Source organism: Thunnus albacares, chromosome 17 (assembly GCF_914725855.1).
Source record: "Thunnus albacares chromosome 17, fThuAlb1.1, whole genome shotgun sequence".
NCBI classification, from domain to species: domain Eukaryota; kingdom Metazoa; phylum Chordata; class Actinopteri; order Scombriformes; family Scombridae; genus Thunnus; species Thunnus albacares.
In genome coordinates, this window is record NC_058122.1 from 14,705,610 (window position 1) to 14,725,037 (window position 19,428).

Here is a 19,428-nt window from a genome sequence, read left to right on the forward strand (position 1 = left end):
AGTTAGTATAAAAACCAGTGTTAGTGAGTAGCTAGTATGTGAGTTAAGAATGTTTTATCACATATTGGCAATGAATCTTACATCCCTGGCTCAATTTCACTGCAGATAACGTGATATCAAAACAGCATTTCCATCCAAGCTACGAGTTTGATAGTTGAAACAATTTAGCTATCTGAGAGCTATTCATGGTAAATGTTTATTTTAGTGTGAGCCCCTGAGAATGAAAGAACAAGGTGTTTTCAGTAGACTTGTCATTTTTTAGTTCATGACGTAAAAGAGGAGCAACTTGCTTTTTCGATATGTGAAACACACCAGAAAACAAGTTAACGTTCTGATCTCAGGACATGTCACAAGGCATTCTGAGAAGTGTGGGAAGTTAATGAGGTTGGTTGAGGAATATTGGAAAGAACAGAAAGGTAAATTAGAGTACATCACAAGATTACCTGGAACGACCAATTCAACAGAATACAAGCCGTAACATAAAATTGTTAAAAAACAGTTGATCTCATGATACAACCGAGCATTCCTGCTAAAGACAGATTACTAAGTGATGTACAGTATGGTCAGATCTCTTGCTCACAGCATGTTTTTTTACTCTGAGGCAGCAGACAGAGTCATGATGTAAAACATACGCTCTCTACTGGCACGCAGCAGTGGAAGGGAGTTGTTGTGAAAGCCTGTCATTTTGAAAACAAATCCATAGCAAACTTCTAAAACCCATGTTCCATGGTTACAAAACACACACACACACACACACACACACACACACACACATGCACACACACATGCACACAAGTCTGTTTACCCGTCTGTTCCATTTGAACTTATGTGTGTATGTTTTTATGAGAGAGACACAGATTTTCCTTTTTGGAATCTCAACATTCCCATTTCCTCCTTGCCTCTCTTTGTGCAGCCATCCTGGCTTATTTATCTTTCCCTCCTATCCCAAACACGGGAACGCTCCCCGTAGCTCTGATCTCGTCTGCCGCCCTGATGTGTGCACAGACCGACCCCCATGAACCCTTGTGCTCTCTGGATCTCGCTGTTTTTCTCTCCCTTCCTCATTAAACCTCAACCCTCCTCTACATCTTTGTTTTTCCTCTCCTTTTGTGCTTTGGGGCAGTAAGGAGGGTTGGTTAAATGTCCTGTGCCCTCTGTGACGTCATCAGCTGTTGTTCTCTGTCACAGCGCCTGAGGTTTGCCTTTGAAGCCAAAGGCTGCTCTTGAAGACGCATCTGATGGCTTTTGCCCTCTCTTTCATTCTCTCGCTTTCATCCCTCTGTGCAGCAACAGACATCAAGGGAGATTCCTAACAAGCATGTTATTTAGACAGTGATGTCATGGCCGTGGGGACGTTGTGTTATGTCTTAGGCCAGGCAGCACCGGAAGGGAGAAAACGCAGGATTTAGCCGCGGTTCAATCTGGCATCAGCATCCCAAACATAATGATAGTAGACTGTTATATCACAGACTGCTGAGTTCGTTTTTTCCTCTCAATGTCATCCCTTCTCTTTAGAGGAGTTGTGCGCAGAGAAAACTGTCTCTACAGATGATTTGACTGAGCTATGACACTCTTTGGATAATATCCTTGTTTTGGCTGATGAGGTCACTGTTGAAGCAGCAGATAAAAGCTCCAACTGGCGTACTTTTAACTAACTCTCAGAAGCACTGTGGTCTTTGCTTGGCAGTCGCCCATGTCCAGATCCCAGTCCTTGATAGAGGGCCGGCTGGATCAGCAGTGTGCCCACCCTGAATAAGGCTTCTATTGTTGGCTGCAGGTGTGTGTTTGTGCATATCAGTGGTACTTGGCAGAGGGGAAAGGAGCAAAGTAAGGAGGGTAAGGGAACACCTTGAGTCAGCATGTGCAGGTGAGGGGTCAGGAGGGCAGGGCCGGCTGGTTGGCGAAGACCGTCAGAGAACAACTGAAGATGGGGAGAGGAGATACAAACAAGCGTATTGCTGATGTTTAAAGTTTGGAAATATGTAACAGGATGGAAAAAGACCCAGCAGGTGCATATTTGACTGGCACATTTAACTTGGATCTTATTTTTGTAGGTTTGCTTTTATTTTGATCAATTATTATCACAATGTACTCACCAAAGATGAGATTGGGGAACACAGCGACATCTTGAGGCTTGATCTTGAGGCTGAAGCCAATGCGGAATTACCTTAAAGCGCAATGCTACCGACAACCGGTAAATACTAGCTCAAAAAAATCCCTGGCTCCAATAGACTCCCATTCAAAAAGCGTTAACTTCTCTCTAGAATCAACCATTTTTTTTAATGAATCATTATGGTCTCAATCGATAAATTCAGGCCCTCTAATTAGTGAGCTGGTGGTCCTTTTGGAAATTATTGCTCTGTTGATAAGATTTGAACACTTATAGTAGCTTTGATATCTGCCATGTAGGTGTTGATTGACAGTTCGCTCACCTGCTTCTCTTCCCGGCTCATGGACTTGCACTGAGTAGGATCATTGTTGCAATATTTTGGTAAGTTTAATGCTATTTGAATGTGATACCTGCCCTTTTAGCACAATTTAGCTCAAATAACTAATGTTAGCCCAAGTGTGTAGCACTTGGTGTTCCTAGTATGCTAACATTAGCTTTGGTTGAGGTAGCAGGCGTGTTTTCAGAGTGTGAAAGGCAATTCCCCAAACTCCTTGAATTTAATTTTTATTTGATTTGATTGAACATGGTGCCAATACAGAGCATGAAACTGATGTGCAGCACAGAGAGTTTATAGCTATTGCTAATTTTAAACTCTTGTCCCTGGTTGGGCTTTAAATGTAAAGTGTAATTAAAATATAGAGCTTATTTGGGGACAAAAAGATGGCACCAACCATAAGCGGCAATTCTGGCCTTCAGACCAGCTCCAATGCAAACCATTGGGTGATGTCACGTTTCATTACATCCATCTTTATATACAGTCTATGTTGTTAACAAGCCAACAATTTAGACCAATCGTCTAAACCAACAAATTAAGTGACAAAATTTGTTGTTGGTCCATTCCCCTCAGAACAACACTATGGCTAAGGTGTGGTTAGGTTTCGGCACAAAAACAACTTGGTTATGGTTAGAGAATGATTGTGGTCATGGTTAAAAAAAAACGTTAACTGTTGGTAGGAAACATGAACTGAAAAGCAGTGCCCCGCGTTAAAGTCTGACATTTTGCTGACCTATCCAATCTGGGTGGACTTCAAAATAACATCACGCTGTTTTCTTCTTTGGTCTCAGTGGACAAGACTCATAATTTCTATGGCTGTGAGGGATGTTTGTCACTTGAATATGAACTCATGTCTTGTTTGGGCATTTGCTGGTATGACTAATGCTCTTGTTTTTCTTGGGAGGACAACTACAGCAAGTACAGTAGATCAAAGTTGAACCAAGAATTCGATCTGTAAACTGTGATGGAATAATTTAACAGTTTGCCTTTTTCTCTTCCAAATAATTTTGGCTATTCTGGGGGTATGTTTAAAACCTGAATGAATGTGAGACTACTCATGTTTCTTGCCCTGTTTGACAATTGTTCTGGCTAGGAAACTGCATTTTGAAAATTTTGAATTCTCTCAGTTAATTTGGTGAGGACATTATAATAATCAATGGAAATTATGGACAAACAACAAAACTTAGGGGGCATCTGGCGGCCTAGTGATTAGACACATACCATGTAATCAGAGACAGGTATCTATGCAGGAAACTGCAGAAAGTGACAAGTGCAAGTGGAGCAAATCTTTCAGTTGATGGGGTTTCACTTCAGTGCAGAAGAAGGAAATACAGTACACAGCATCATATTTACAGCCATACCAAACACCTGCACTTGACATTGTCTTTTCAGATGCCCGATCTGTCATAACTATGATGTTGCAATTGAAATTTTGCGTTTTTGCTGAAAACAATGGTATTAGCAGTAACAAGTCACACAGAAAGAAACACACAAGCAAATTATTTGTTTGTTGACTGCTAATACTTGCAAAGACACAAAGAATAGAAATACTAAATGTGGATGATCCGTCCCTTTAAACCTGAGACCTTGTGGCTATGTGAAAATTCATGTGTGAGCACATACTGCTGGACTCCAAGCATGCAGTGCAAGATACAGTATAAAGATAAAGCGTGAAAACGGGTAGCAGGAAAAGAAAAGAAAAGAAAAAAAAGATTAAGAAGATATGTTTACAATCCTGTGGAGGAAAATGAGGGCCACATATCTCAGTGTAAGCTACACCGAAACGTGTTGAAAAGTGTGCTGCTGAAACTTGGTAGGGCCTGGTCAAAAGGAGGAGGAGGAGGTGGTGGTGGTGGTGGTTGGAGGTGGAGTGGGGGCTAATTTGAGAAGATGAGAGGTGACAGTCATCCTATCTGGCCAAACAGGTCTGGCACTGCTGCAGACACACCAACACACACACACACACACACACACAGAGGCAGTCACTAGCTCTAACACACAGCACTCACATAGGTAATTAAAGTGTTGGGTGACAGAGTGTCGCTTCCTTTGGCATCTCAAAGCTGGAGCCGCCATCGGACACTCTCTCTGGTTTTGCTTGTCTTTTCAATTCTGTGTTTCCCAGTTGGAGTGTCTGGTTTGCTGGTTTGCTGGCTTGGCTGACTGGCTGGTTGACTGACAGCCTGACTAAATGTTTTTCTGGCTGCCTGACTGATCAGTCGACTGACTGACAACCTGGCATCAATCTCTCTGTCTTTCCTGTTTGCTCGACTGAGCATCTTTCTGGCTGATTACTTTTTTCGTGTACATCCAACTCACCTCTATCAACAATTCAGAGAGCTGAGGGCGGTATGTACGCTTCCTTAAAGGCTTAAGAATTTGTAGACTTTTTAAACGTGGAGGTTGTGCCAAGCCCCAACCTGAGCCAAGCCCTCAAGCCGGTGTATTCTCACATTTCAGCCACCAGGAATGGGCAAAGGTGAGACAAGAGGTAGATTCACTACAAAGAGTTGTGTGTGTGTGCATGCATTTGTGTGTGTTCAGTTTGTAATCCAACCCTGCCAGACAGCTCCAGGGAGAAGGACATTCTCTGTTGTTGTTTCCCCCTTCCTGCATTCCTGCCTCCCCTTGACGTGTGGCACCAGAAAAGGTGAAGGAGGAGGAGGAGGAGGAAGAGATGTAACAGGTTGTTTCATGCCAAACTGATCGCCTCCATGCTCCCTCCCAGGAACTAATCACGTTCATTCCAGCAGGCACCTGCTCTCATCAAGGCTGAAAAAAAAACACACAGACGCGTGCACACACACTTGGTCTGCACTGTCTCCTTTGAACCACCTTCCAACCACATTGCTCCGCTGTCAGGACTCAGAGCAAACAGGAGTCTGCCCTGCTCTGAAGCGAGAGCAACACTCTATTTTTGAGTACAGTGGATGATGATGAGGCCACACAGAAGCTTTGTGCCAAGCGCTCAGGGCTGGGGAAGCCAAGAATATACAAAATAAAAGCAGAGCGTGACAGCAGGAAAAGAAAGTATGCTCAGGTATTGTTTGGAGTCAAGCCTACTGTGTGTGCAGCAGATTCAGAAGTTTGTTACAAAGAGCAAAGTAACTCTGCTCCTGAGGGAGGCTCTACATCAGCCTGCCTGCCTGCACTGAATTCTAATATCAGTCACTTAAAGTATGTAAATACACTACATAGAACTGTGCAAATAGTATTCAAACTGTGTGCTGTGTAAAACTGTGCAGATGGTATGTAACTAATGAGAATATGATTTGTGAAACTACCTAATATCAGCACTCTTGATCTCAATATCTCATCGTTTATAATCAGGGTTGTAGTCAGGATTTTCGAAATACTGAGGTTATGAGTCTAAAGTCTTCCAACGCTAATCGAGGAAAAAAGTAGCAGAAATAATAGAAATGTAGCAGAAATAATCTTGCGACCCCTTGTGGGGGTCCCAACTACAGGTTTGAAACCACTGCTTTCTGTAGCAATCAGCAAGTAAGGATGTAGAGGTTGGGGAGGTGGATGACGTTTAGTGCATCCAACCTTCATGTGGAATTTGTGTCCCGTCACAATCCAACAGTTGACCTGCACATTTCTTTAACAATCTTTCCTTACTTTAACCATACATAGTTGTCATGCGAAGGTGTTGTAGAAAGAAATTATTTTAAAAGTGTTGGCACTGGACAATGAAAAAACATTGTCATTAACTGTAATCTTAGGTTTTGCAGATTCATGTCTATTATGAACCTTGTCTGGCGATTTTATCTCCCTACATGAATGTCTAAATATTGCCTCAATTAATTCTCCACACTGATTCTGGTAGAGAAATACCAAATACAAAACTTTCAAATTTTGCAGAATAACCATGAACGGGGAGAAATTATCTGAATTAATATAAATAATAACAAAATCGAGTTCTTTTTACCACAGCATTGCTCTCTTCAGTCAGGAACTAAAGCTTGATGCCAAGCTGAATGCTAGATGTTTGTGGATGTGAGCATTGGCGGGGAGCCATTAGCTTTGTGTTGCCGTGTTGTTGTTCCAAGTCAGACAAGACCTTAGCATGCTTCACACACACACACACACACACACACACACACACACACACACACACACACACACACACAAAACATCATCACAGCTCTTGCCCAGCCTTCCATCTGGGGATTAGGCAAGCTTTGTTAACATGATGTCAAGCAAACTTCAAAACAACCCCCATCTCAATCCTCTGCTCTCCTCCAACCCCCTCCACACACACTCACTCACGCACACACACACACACACACTTTTCCTCTGCTCTCCGCTCTCTCTCTCTCTCTCTCCCTCTCGATCTATCTATACATCCGTCTTGCTCTCTCTCTCCTTCTCTCTTTTTTAAGTGTCACTGCTTTGCTGTCAGGAGAAAAAGTGATCAGAAGCTCGCTAGAAGTGATCATGGCAAAGACTTCTGCTCTCAAACACACACACACATACACAGAAAACATGTATGATACAGTAATTAAGTCACTAACATTAGATAGCTTGAGAAGTCCACAGCTTGATGTCTATTTGAAGCCACTCGAGAAGTAGGAGGATATAATATGTGTGCTCTTATTTGTGTGTGAGCCAGTCACCATCATAAAAAACTGAATCTGTGTATGCATACACTCTTATGTGCAGCTCCTACGTTAGCTAATTAAAGCAGAGCATGTTGCAGGGGGTCAGCAGACCTGTGTGATGCGTCCCTGACATGATTGATTGTGACTGTCAGGGCACTCAGCTGGGTGTCTCTCTGCGTCAGGCCCTGAATAAAGGATAACACAGGCCCTTGGTAACCTTGGCTGGCTTTGTGTGCCTGGGTCCCGCATCAAAGACCCGGCGGGAGACATTAGCATTTTTAATCAGCCGGCCGGGCCCCGTGCTGGCACAGGATGCCTGATCACTTTCATCAGAACGACATGGAGAGCAGAGACAGCAGGGTGGCACAGACGCATTGAAGAACACAAACAGAGGCACACACACACAGATATGTGCAAGAAACGCATACATGCAGGCCTGATATGCACGCATGAACATATATCTGTAGCTACATGCACTCACACTACACACAGCACTCTACCAGTGGTATCTTTCTTTCACATCTTACACACACAATCTCCTCTCGTTTCCCTTTCCAAAAAGATGGATAAAGACATAAAGCTTCACATCTTTCTCTGACTCAGTCCTCTCCTCCTCTTCTCCTCCCTGGAACCATGCTATTAAAGCCTCTACTTTCAGACGTAAAAGCAGGATAAGGCCCATTTTGTTTAAGAAAATGCTCCGTGTTCAATTAAACGGAGACCTTCGAGTGGCTTTCAAGAAAAGTTGCGATAAAAAGACGGAGGGTGAGATTGCCTGATCTGAGCGCACTTCATTCTTTAACCGACTTTTTTTTGAAGTGGTGGAGCCGTCTAAAACAAACACATGCCTCTCCATTCTTTGTGCACAATAAGCATGAAACAGGCTGGAGTTTAAGAAAAGCCCAGCAGAAAAGAAAAAAAGTGAGGCGACTCAGTGGTAGAGAAGAAAAACACTAAGAGGGGGAAAGAAGTGCCATATCGCCTTGAGTGGAGGATATATATACAAAAACTGAGCGACATACACAAAAACAACCCTGAAACCTGGTGCCTAACTATATTTGTTCATTTGCTCATGACACCAGCGCCAGGACCTCTAGGAACTAATGAATAAATGCATGCCTCCTACCTTCTCTCTGGCTGAATATTGAGAAAGCAGCAGCGAGGGCAAACATATGCCATTTGAGCCATGTGACAAGCACATTAAATCTTCATCACAGGAAAAAGCCTCTTTATTGGCAGCTGTAGTTTCAGCACAATGCCAACAAGAGCCAGAGGACAAAACAATGGAGGGAAATAAGAGAAGAAGACAACAGCATCAACAAAAGCCAGAATTCTGATCATAACAGCAGCAGCTACAAGGAAACAGGAAGTAGAATATGAATAAGAGGAATAGTAGTTCAAATTCAAATTAAGTCAGGTAAGAACATCAGTTTATCAGTCTTTGATGTTTCCTTTCTGCTCTCTGTGGTGCGCTATCATCACAGTCTCCTCACAAGCACATGAAGGCTTGGAATAAACCCCAACTGCAGAAACAGTTGCTCCAATGTCTGAGATGCAAATTCACCACAATAGCGAGAATAGCGGCTAAATCTCTGGCAGTGAATAGCCCGGCGAGAGACTTCCAAGACTTAATATCCCTCAGAAGTCTATTATCTCTGCCTGGCAACTTGCATCTCGACAAAACACACAATCCTGTACACACAGAGCTTTAAAGCAAACTATCCAAACAATCCTCACACTTTTAAATTAGTAAACCTAATCAACAGCTTGGGCCACTAAAACAAAAGAGAACTGTTTATATGTGTCTTTATAAGCTATTCTTTTTTTTTTTGTTGCCGTTTTTGGTGTGTCTTCCACACACATACACACACCTCCCCCAGTTTTTCCTTTGAGGATGACGTTTAGATATGGACAGCGTTTGATGTGACTCATCAAAGCAGGGATCGGGGTGTGACAGGAGCGTCTCCCGATGTTTCCCTCGCTCTCCCGCTGTCAGCCGAGCGGACACACAGTCAGGAGCCGGGAGGTGACCACTGGAAACTTTTTATTTGATCAACTGATAGGCACATACAGGCCTTTTCTCCGGCTCAGTTCAAAACAGGAATCAAGGATATGGACGTTGCAGGATACATATACAGAGAAAGGTTCCCTGATGAGCTCCACTCTGTACGTGGAACATACATGTGCAAAGGACATGAAGGTGTGTCAAAGCTGTGTGTGTGTAGTGGTCTTTTCACTAGTATCTGCGCTGGTCTGTACTCTCTCCTGAGAGAAGATAGAGAGAGATGAAATGAGAACAAACAAGTGCAGGAGAAGAGAGGCAGCTCTCAGCAGCATCCTGCCTGTTGGACTTTAAAGAGCAGGAAAGAGACTGCTCTGCCTTTCTCGCCTGCTAGCTCCAAGAGATAAGGAGAGACGAACCAAAAGGAACATGAGGGACAGACGGAGAGAGAAAAAGAAACTGACAAGCCTGTGCAATATGATAACAGTTTTAAAAAAAGCAAGAGCCATTAATCTGTCAAAATCCATGACAGTAATTACCAGCAATGTTTGTGTTCAATCAGTGTGAAAAATCAAAGATGCTGCTGAGAGATTTCCTTGAACTTTTTAACAAGACTGCAGCCATGCTAAATGCTAACATCAACATGCTAATACAGTGTAATCTTTCACATGTTCATCATCTTAGCTCAGCATCTTAGCATGATAACATTACTGTCTTTCTCCGAAGGGGAAAAAAGTTGCCCGGAACGACACCATTTTCAGACCAGTTGTCTGTTTTACCACATCAAAGGCAAACCCCCGCTTTTATAAATGGCTCCGCACGTCTTCATCCGCTGCTATGCAGTTAATGTGGCTGGTGTGATGGTTTGTAATGGCAGTGGCGATAGTGTGGCAGGCAGCGTGAGGGCAACTTTAGCTAGTTGAGCTAAAGTGGTGAAATGACTGCAGAGTCTACAGCTGCAGTTCAAAGCCTATCAGCGTTGGAATCTTAACAAGAAGGAAAAAAGGCCCCTGTGCATAGGGAGAGAGGGCAAAGCCTGGCTTAGATCTTCAACCTCTGTGCATGCACACACACACACACACACACACACACACACACGTATGCACACAAAGTCACGGCTCAGGAAAACACATACACTGACATCAAAACACAAACATTAAAGGGCACACAGACAATCACATCAAGACACACAGCAAGAGCCACAAGAGTGCTGACACACAAACATATAAAAAGCAAACAAGCTCATATGAAGACATCAAGAAATCACACATACACACACATACACACACACACAGACACGCGGCATGAGTCCTGTGTCCCTGGCTGGCCAGCTGTGGGAGGTCACACAGACATGACAGTTCTGCTATCAGGCCAGCATTAAGGCCTGACGCTTTAAACACAGCCTTTTGAAGTCACACCAAAGTCAGACACTAGGATCTCTCATCTCCCATCTCCCTTTTAACACGGCAGTGCCGACATTTCATTCTGCCCCCCTTTTCATGCTCCCGGCTTTGAATTCTGCCTTTTAAAAGACTAATTTTAACTTCTTCAAGGCTGGAAAAACAGGCAAAGGCGTGTCATTAAGATTCTTCCGCCTGACGTGCTTCTTTTTCAGCCAAGTAACAAGCGTTCAAAGGTAGCCAAGGTCCACCAAAGTAACGCCATGCCTCTGATGTTCGATGTCAGCAGACTATTATGCCTTTGACAGGTTTTGCACATAGGCTTTTATCTTGAGGGTGTCACAATGTTTAAATTACGGCATTTATGCATCATGATTGTGAAAATTATCATGTTACCAAAGGATCATGAGGAATTATCCTCACAAAATGTCTTATAATAATTAAGAAACTCTGTATGATTTTGATGCTTTCTTCACCTCACCATTTGCTTGAACTTGGCAATATGATGTCATGGTTGTCAAAACCTTTTTTTGAAAGGTCATAAACCAATAAGTCCTCAAACCTAAACAACAATACAGGTCGTTTGTCTTTGTCAGAGCCAATATGACCAAATGAGAATTTTGCTTTGTTGCCCCCATTGGCAGGAAGACACAATAGCAATCGAGTTTTCCAGTTTCAGCAACTAAATGCTCAATCACATTAGCATTTAAAACAGTGAAATTGTGGAGCAAAATCAATTAATGTCAGCTGACTTGCCACAATTAGTGGATCTATTTACCAAGGTGAAGTAAACACAAGCGTTTTTACATAGTGTTAATCTTTGGTGAACTCTAACATGAGAATTTGCACCATTGACCAACTGGTAGTGTACATATTATTTTATATAACCCTGCTCAGCTGGGTTATTAATTACCCTTAATAGACACACAATCTAGATTGCAATCATTCATGAGAGAGAATACCAATGCATCCCTTGAGTGAACGGTGTTAATCTATTAATAATCCGCAAGTAGTCGCTATGTCATCAAGCTTTCAGCAGTGCCTATATTAAAAGGGTGGGCTAATGAATCTTGCAGTGCCACTTTCTGGCTTAAAACATGAATAAAAGGACTTCATTTTCATACTTAAAAGATCCCAAAGTTGATTGTTGGTTGGAGATGAGACACAAACTCATAAAAGGCTCGGGTACGCTCGAAACAAACTAGTTTGTACGATGTGTTGTCCCGCCATGTGTGGGAAGGCAAAAGCGTTTATAGCTCCTCTGAATGGTCACATTCAAAGGCCGGGTGAAAATTCTGCTGCTGTCTCAGAGAGAGGCGATACATAATGAATCATTCAAATGAGGATACCAGCGCAAACCTTCAGACAGTTATCTCCTCAACGGCCTTCGTAGTGTTGCACTTGGTTGTACACACAAAAAGTTGTGTTAAGCATGAAAAAAGAGAATTTGAGAAAGAAATTACAATTCCAAGTTGATATTGAAAAGTTATGAGAAATGTTGGACATTGGCCCCCAAGTCTGACGTCAGAAATGTATGCTGTTCAACCATTTGACATCTGACAGGCACTTCATTTAAAGCATACCAACACCTTAAAACATGGTTACAAATACTAAGTGTTTTTCTGTAATATAAAAGGGTCATCATTAAAGAGGCAACACTTACACTAAAGTTAGGAAAAAAGCCCTTCAGGTCTAATTTTTTAGGCATTTCACACTCCAAAACTCAGCGATGGGAATAACAGTGCTGGCAACATTAGCAAACAGCCCCACGACTGTCATCAGATTCTGATTCAAATGGTGCTAAATCTTGATTGGTATACAGAAGTATGCAACATTATGTTTTTTCAAATGAGACGCACCTACTTTAAAGCAGTGATGAGAGCACAGAGAAAAACCCAAATACAGAAATCTCTCATGTGAAATAACCAAATCTGTTCTAAATCTGGCCGAGTGTTGTGCGCTCATGTAGGACCTCATCGCTAAATAGTAAGGAGCTGATAGAGAAAACATGTTTTCAAGGCCTTTAACTCTGGAGTTGGACGCTTTGTACACCCATCCAGCCACTTCAACCCCCTCACAAGTGGTATAAGAATGTCCTCCTACTTTGTGCCTTGTTACTGTACCATAAAGGTATTTTCAGCTGTTTGAACAAATTACTAGTTTTTCCAGTGGAGAGAGTCCCCATAAACAGAGGGTAGAAGAAACATATATAATGTATTTATAGGACTCAGTTCAACTCATTCCCCTGGTAGAATAACATCCTTGTCCAATTCAGAAGCCCACATTGTTGGAAGGAGCCGTGTTTCATCGAAACTCAAAATAAGTGATGACTGAGTTTGAGGTGCTGAAAAGTGGTCATCACAGGCCATGGTGAGAACACCCGTCCGTTTGCTTTTGGGTTGGAACAGCTAACTTGTTTTGGTGTGTATGTAACTCCCCCCTATAAACACACTCACACACACATACATCCCTCCACAGCCCTCCTCTGTAGCTGACCCAGGCTAATTTTTCTGTTTACTCCACTCAGTGTTTCACAGTTGAACAGATCAAACGCGCTGCTAAGCTGTGGGTTTGTTTACTCCGGCTCTGACCCACGCCCAGCCAGGGACGCGCAGCACTGCAGTTCTCTTTTCCACATTAGGCATTTTTTGCTTTTCATCTGGATCACAGCCTTCTCCTCCCTCCCCTCCCTCATTCCTAGTTCTGATGACTCCCCTTGCCCTCTTTGCCCCTGAAAAGTTTTGTTCACCAGACAGCCAAGGTTTTCACATGTCTCACTTTTCTGCGCACATCTAAATTTAATCGATTACCCCTTTTGCTTCTCCTCTCCTGCACCTGTGGAGCCTCGGTCCACAGTCACACTCCTCATGACTTCTTTCACCCAATTCTGGAGCTTTTTTTTTTTTTTTTTTTTTTTGACTCAGACCCTCTCCTTGATTTTTCTCTGCCTTCTCACACGTTCCCTGTTATCCTTTCTAATTCTCTGCTTTGAAACGCTTCTCCTCTCTTTGTGCACTCTCCCAGTCACGCACAAGCATACGCACTCCCTCGCAAGCAAATGCACTCACATGCATGCTCACACGTATGCTGATGCAGGCTGTGTGTGATGTGAAACCAGGTCCATTCCTTTCCCAGGCAGACCAGCAGGAGAGAGGACCCCAGCACACAATTTACCTCCCTCCCTGGCTGTTTTTTACTCCTTCCTCCCTTTCTTTTTTCCTTCCAACAAGGTAAAGACAGAGGATGGAAACATAATGATCCAAATAACCAGCGGTGATGATCGTTTAATCAAGTAATGATTTTGATTACTGCCTTAACTGTCCTCCTGTCCAAAATAGCTGCCAGCAGGACTCTTTTCCTGCCGCAGTCATTTCATATCAAGACTACAGATTCTGAAATGTTTCAGTCAGACACGTGACGGTAACTGAGGAGATTTTAGCTTCACTTCAGTGCAGCTCATGACTGATTTGAAAATTTGATTGATTGATATTTGAGCCTAAGCATGTATACGTTTTTAAATGATGCTATTCACTTATTTTAATGTCTTCTTTTGTGTTGTTCATGTTTTGTTTTTCATTTTCCTCATAGAGATAGCTGTCACACTACATTCATAAATTATTAAATAGTCAAGCGTGAAAGTTGAAAACATTAGTTTGACAAACAAACAAACAAAAAAACCCAACTTCGCTAGATTTTTTCCAGAGCTTTTAACCACATTTCACAGTATTTCTCAGCGGATGGAGTCTTCTCACTTGTTGTGGAGATACAGTTACACAGTGAACAACACATGACCTAAGCATGGAACTTCAGTCAAGTGATAAAAGGTGGTCATAAATGCATATGTGGAAGTTTGTGAGATGTGGCTAAAAGCTCTGGAAAAAGCTATCACGAGGACCTTGAGTTATGTTTTTTTGTCAAACATATAAATAGTGGTTATTCCTCTGCTCTGTTATCATCATTAAATAATTCTTCTTCTGATTATTAGCAGGCAAGTGCTCTAAATATTGTGTAAACATTTTACCCAATACAGCTGTGTGAACTATTCTGTAGCTAATTTAAAATTTTGGGAAAAAACATCAGTAATTTCCTCAAGTAATGGTTCAAGAGCAAAAACAAAGTGATAATTAGTAATGCTTTATTTTGGGGTTTAGATTAGATGATTTATATTACATTAAATCATTGTCCTTGCATTGTGGCCTTTTAGCGTTTTGGGGTGTGTGTGCAAGTGTGCAAGTGTAAAACAGCTCATTACCCAGGGGGCTTTGGAGTTATGTGGGTGTTGCTTGTATCTAACAGACTGAAGGCGGGCTGTGGTTTGGTGTTCACGTGGTTCACAGTCTAACTTTACTACATACTGTCATGAATTCACAGAGCCCAGAGGCATCATGCTAATATCCTCCCACTCAGTTACAACCAACGGAAGGCCTGCAAAGAAACCTGATCTAGGACATCTAAGATACAGCATAATACAAAGGAAATATGATAGATTTAGTGATTTGTCTTATGAGAATATGTCCTTGAATTCTGTGTTAAAGGAGAAAGCTCATCTTTCGACTTTCTGATCTGAAAATAAAGAGGATTGTGTGGCTGAGTTGTTGTGATCCTGCTGTGTTTATCTGTTTCTGGTTCACATCGAGGGGGCATGAGAGCATCCATATTGTTTAATAATCAGTGGGATGTTTAGATTGTAGATGCAGGTTGGAGCAAAGAGAAGCCAGACCCACCATCTCTGCATGCAGCGCCCCAAACAAGAACCACATGTCCCAGTCCTAGTTCCTTAATTCTCTCTCTCTCTCTCATACCCCACTTCCCTCTCTCCGCCCCATCTTCATGCTACAGACTCTCAGCAACCCCTCACCCTGGGAAAAAACGTGGAACCTCAAAGATTCAAAAACACATGTGGTTAGCCATAAAACTTCACATGCACTCTGTGTACCCTAACCCCCCTCCAGCCCCCAACCCCACGCTCCCATCCCCTCCAACCACTCAGCCAACCGACACACACATCGACCTACAAGGAGCAGAAAGTCATACATAAGAGGAGACATGGAAACAATAGGACGAGAGGAAGCAACATCAGGCAACAATCTGAGCTGTCTGTGGCGGGGAGCAAAAACAAAGAAGTTTGGGGGGTTGGTGGTGGGACAATGGCGACAGTCAGAAAGAAGGTGACTGCAGGCTACCATTCCTGCACGGGCCCAGAACAATGCCTATCCTGTGGCTTGGTGGGGCTGCGCTATGCACTAGGTGAAATTTAAGACAAACGTAAACACCAAAGGAGGACAATGGTGCTCACTCTCTTTACAAAAGATGCTTTTCCTTCAGCTGCGGGGAGGATGCACACAGAATCCCCCAGCGCAGCCAGGCCAACTATCATACCTCACGTCCTCAGCACCCTTTTAGCAGCACAGCATCCGATACTGCTGTGCTACACTGGTGGCAGATTGGATTTCTGGCCCTCAACGTCAAACCCCTGTCTTCTTCATTTCCCAAAGCATTTGTGAGATACATAATCTCTTCAGATTCTTGCCATGTGATTAGGGAGGGAAATATAATGCCTTTTTTTTCTGTCAGTACTGTTGGGAAAAAAAAGCCCTTCTTTGGAAGATTTGTTTCAGCCTTCAAATGTTTTGGTCACATATGTTGGTCGTTAAGTTACCAGCCACTTGTATCCTAAAAACAGAAGCAATCCTATGTATTGTTCCAAACTTATAGGATATCTTCTCTAATAGTATTCTGTATTACCTCACTCTACCATAATGTGTATCAAAGTGATGTCTATATTCGGCTCTTTCAGTAATACTAAAATTGAACAGTCTATAAAGCTACAATAATAACCCTGTTAATTTCTTTTTGATGGATAGTTTCTGCTTCTTCATAGCCAAGCAGCTGTCATCTAAACATGTCAGCAAATTGGGCATTGGTTGAGATCGAAGGCGTAGGAGTCTGTTATTGGTTAGAGCGGAGTATCAGGCAGTATAAAGTCACGTGATTGGTCACATGTTAGGGGGCTCAGCTACCGCAGTGGCGCCTGGCCAGGTTCCAGGCGAGGCCCCCTGGTTGACCACAGTCCCATGGCTGTCTGGGGTGATGCCTGTGTGGAACAACTCGCATGGCTGATCCAGGTTCCAAATGAAGGGGTTCAGGACCCAAAATTGGGGGTCTCACTCTCTCATATCCGTCTATAGTGGAATGATTGGACTGTATTTAAATGGAGTTGAGGTTCGTGGTGACAGACAGTGAGCAGAGTTTTTTCCCATGTCCTCTACACTCAGCTGTGTGCTCTGGTTTAATGTTTTAGACTCTGCATTCCCTTACATTGTGCTGTAATCCATGCTGCCATGTCTTTTGTTGTGTGTTAAAGATAAAATCCTTCATATTCCATCTTTTCTGTACCCACTGAAAAAAGGCATCTCCAAATGCTTTGTAGAGGATTTTCTTTAAAGGGGGTCAAGGTCACATCTTTTGTACTACAACAGCCCATTTTAGAAAGTGACTTGCACAATAATGACTGCATATGGACGTCAAAGCTTTGCCTCCACCAATCAAAGCGCATCTGTGTGATCCTGGTTCCAATTCCTGTTTAGGTTCCTGTGCGCCGTTGTTCACAGTCAGAGCCTTTGATCTCGCCTCATGTGGGCGGAACAGGTAGCAGACTTTGGATATCATCGGGGGAAACAATAGCAGGCAGAGATGTGGATATGAGGGGGATGAGGTGGCCAGTTGGCACAAAGTCATACCAATTCATCACAGATTTCTTAAAGTGGGAAATTTTAGCGATTGTCAGGATTAATTGTGTAAGACGAGGACTTGAGGGCAGGAATGTATGAATAAGCTGGAAAACATTGTGTGCTGATATTGACTGATAATCAGACTCAATTAGCTTCATGACAAAAGTTAATTCTCAAAGCTTTTTCTTGAGCTTTCAACTGCATCCCATAGTCTTAATCAGCAAATTGAGGTTTTTTTTTAGCTGTCAGGTCTCATCACGTGACCTACACCCAAGTATTCAGCTTTGGTCTCGTAGTAACAAGTGGCCATAAAACTGAGCCAACTCTGTGACTTTGAGTTGCCTTTAAAAGTTAGTAAGTAGACATTTAGTTAAGATTATTTTGTGAGGTTGAGTTTAATTATTTTTTGTTCACAAAAAACAAACAAACAAAAAAAAATAACAACAGAGATATAGGTGGCAAATCAGAGATCTGGGGACGGAAGCTGTTAGTCACATTACTGACATTGTCAACCAGTTGGTCAACCACTTTGTCCAGACTGAAATATCTCAACAACTATTGGATGGCTCGCCATGAAATGTTGTACAGATATTCATGGTCCCCAGAGGATCATCAAACTGACTTTGGTGACTTAACATTTGGCACCACGAGCAGGCCACATTTCTCACTAATCCAGTAAAATATCTCAACATCAACTCAATGGATTGGTGCAAAATTTTGTACAGACATTTATGGTTCCAAGAATCCTACGACTTTGGTGATCCTCTGATTTTTCCTCTAGCGCCACCATGAGGTTGACATTTGTGGTTTTGAGTGAAATCTCAACAACTATTGGATGACTTGTGATACAATTTGAAACTGATATTCCTGTCCTCCTCGCAATGAATTGTAATAATATTGGTGATTTGCGCCATTATCAGGCCAAATTTGATATTCCAATACTTTGGTTTATGACTAAATATTTGCAAAACAAATGACATTCCCATCAGCCTCAGCTGTACTTTGTGTGCTAAGCGCTACTAAGCAAATTAGCATGCTAGCACACTAAACTAAAATAGTGAACATGGTAAACATTATTCCTGTTAAACACCAGCATCTTAGAATTGTCATTATGAGTATTTTATCATGTTGACGTTAGCATGTACAGCCTCAGAATTGCTAGCATGGCTATAGACTCCTATTCTTATTGCTTACACACAAACCCTGCTTTTGCTCCATATGAGGAGAGTCACTAACGTTCCATAGTGCGACTTTACAAAAGTGAACACAGGACAACCTAAGTAATGTTTTGTAATCTTATCAAATGGTTTGAGTCATAAAAATATACATTAACTCCTATTTATCAAAGCACTTTCTAGCAGTCTTCAATGCCCCCAAATCCTAATACCCATCTACTTTTAAAAAGCACCTACATGTCTGAATAGCAGTCTATAGTCTGCCTAACCCAGTGCACTCTTCAAAAAGATGACCCTATCTAAAATAGCCTTCTATACAAAGATCGGTTCACAAGGCCTTCTGACAGTGGAGCGCTGCTGAGTGAGAGCCTCTTAGTTCTAAAGAGTCCAAAGGATGGCCTTCAAGTGTATGCACTGACCTTTGCTGATGAAAGGGTTGAAAATGGTATTTTAACAATATCATGATGCCCTTTCAATATGAAAGGCAGCATAAGCAACACTCTTAGCCAATGAAAGTTAAAAGGACGGAGGGTGGCAGAGGAACGTGGTGCGTAACGGTGTGTGAAGCTATTACATATTTAAATTAAATTATGTAAGGTAGCATTGTGCACACTGTGATCATAGATAGTTTTCTTTCTTACACAACTGCAGGTCTCAGTTCATACTGCATGTAGGAAAACCTTGACAAAAGCTAGATGGATTAAATTTTCAAAACTGCCTGTTGAGCTGAATATTAAAACCACACATAGAGCTTCATCAAAATACACTGAGATTTTCTTGAGCTTGATATCAAAATATACTATTTTTTATCCCTAAACCAACAAAGAATTGATCCAACTAACAAGTATTATCTGTGAAGCCAGATATAGTTTATTCCTCTGTTCCAGAGCTCCACTATTCTTGCCACAACATTGTACTGGGTGACAGTTTATGTTGTAGTTTATAATCCCACGTACACCATCCTGATGCAGTGCATACTTACTAGTGCAACAGATGTGTATTAATCCGCAGCTTAAAACAGTCCTCAACAAATGCGCTATTTACTCCTGTTTGAGTAACGTTTGCTAAAAAT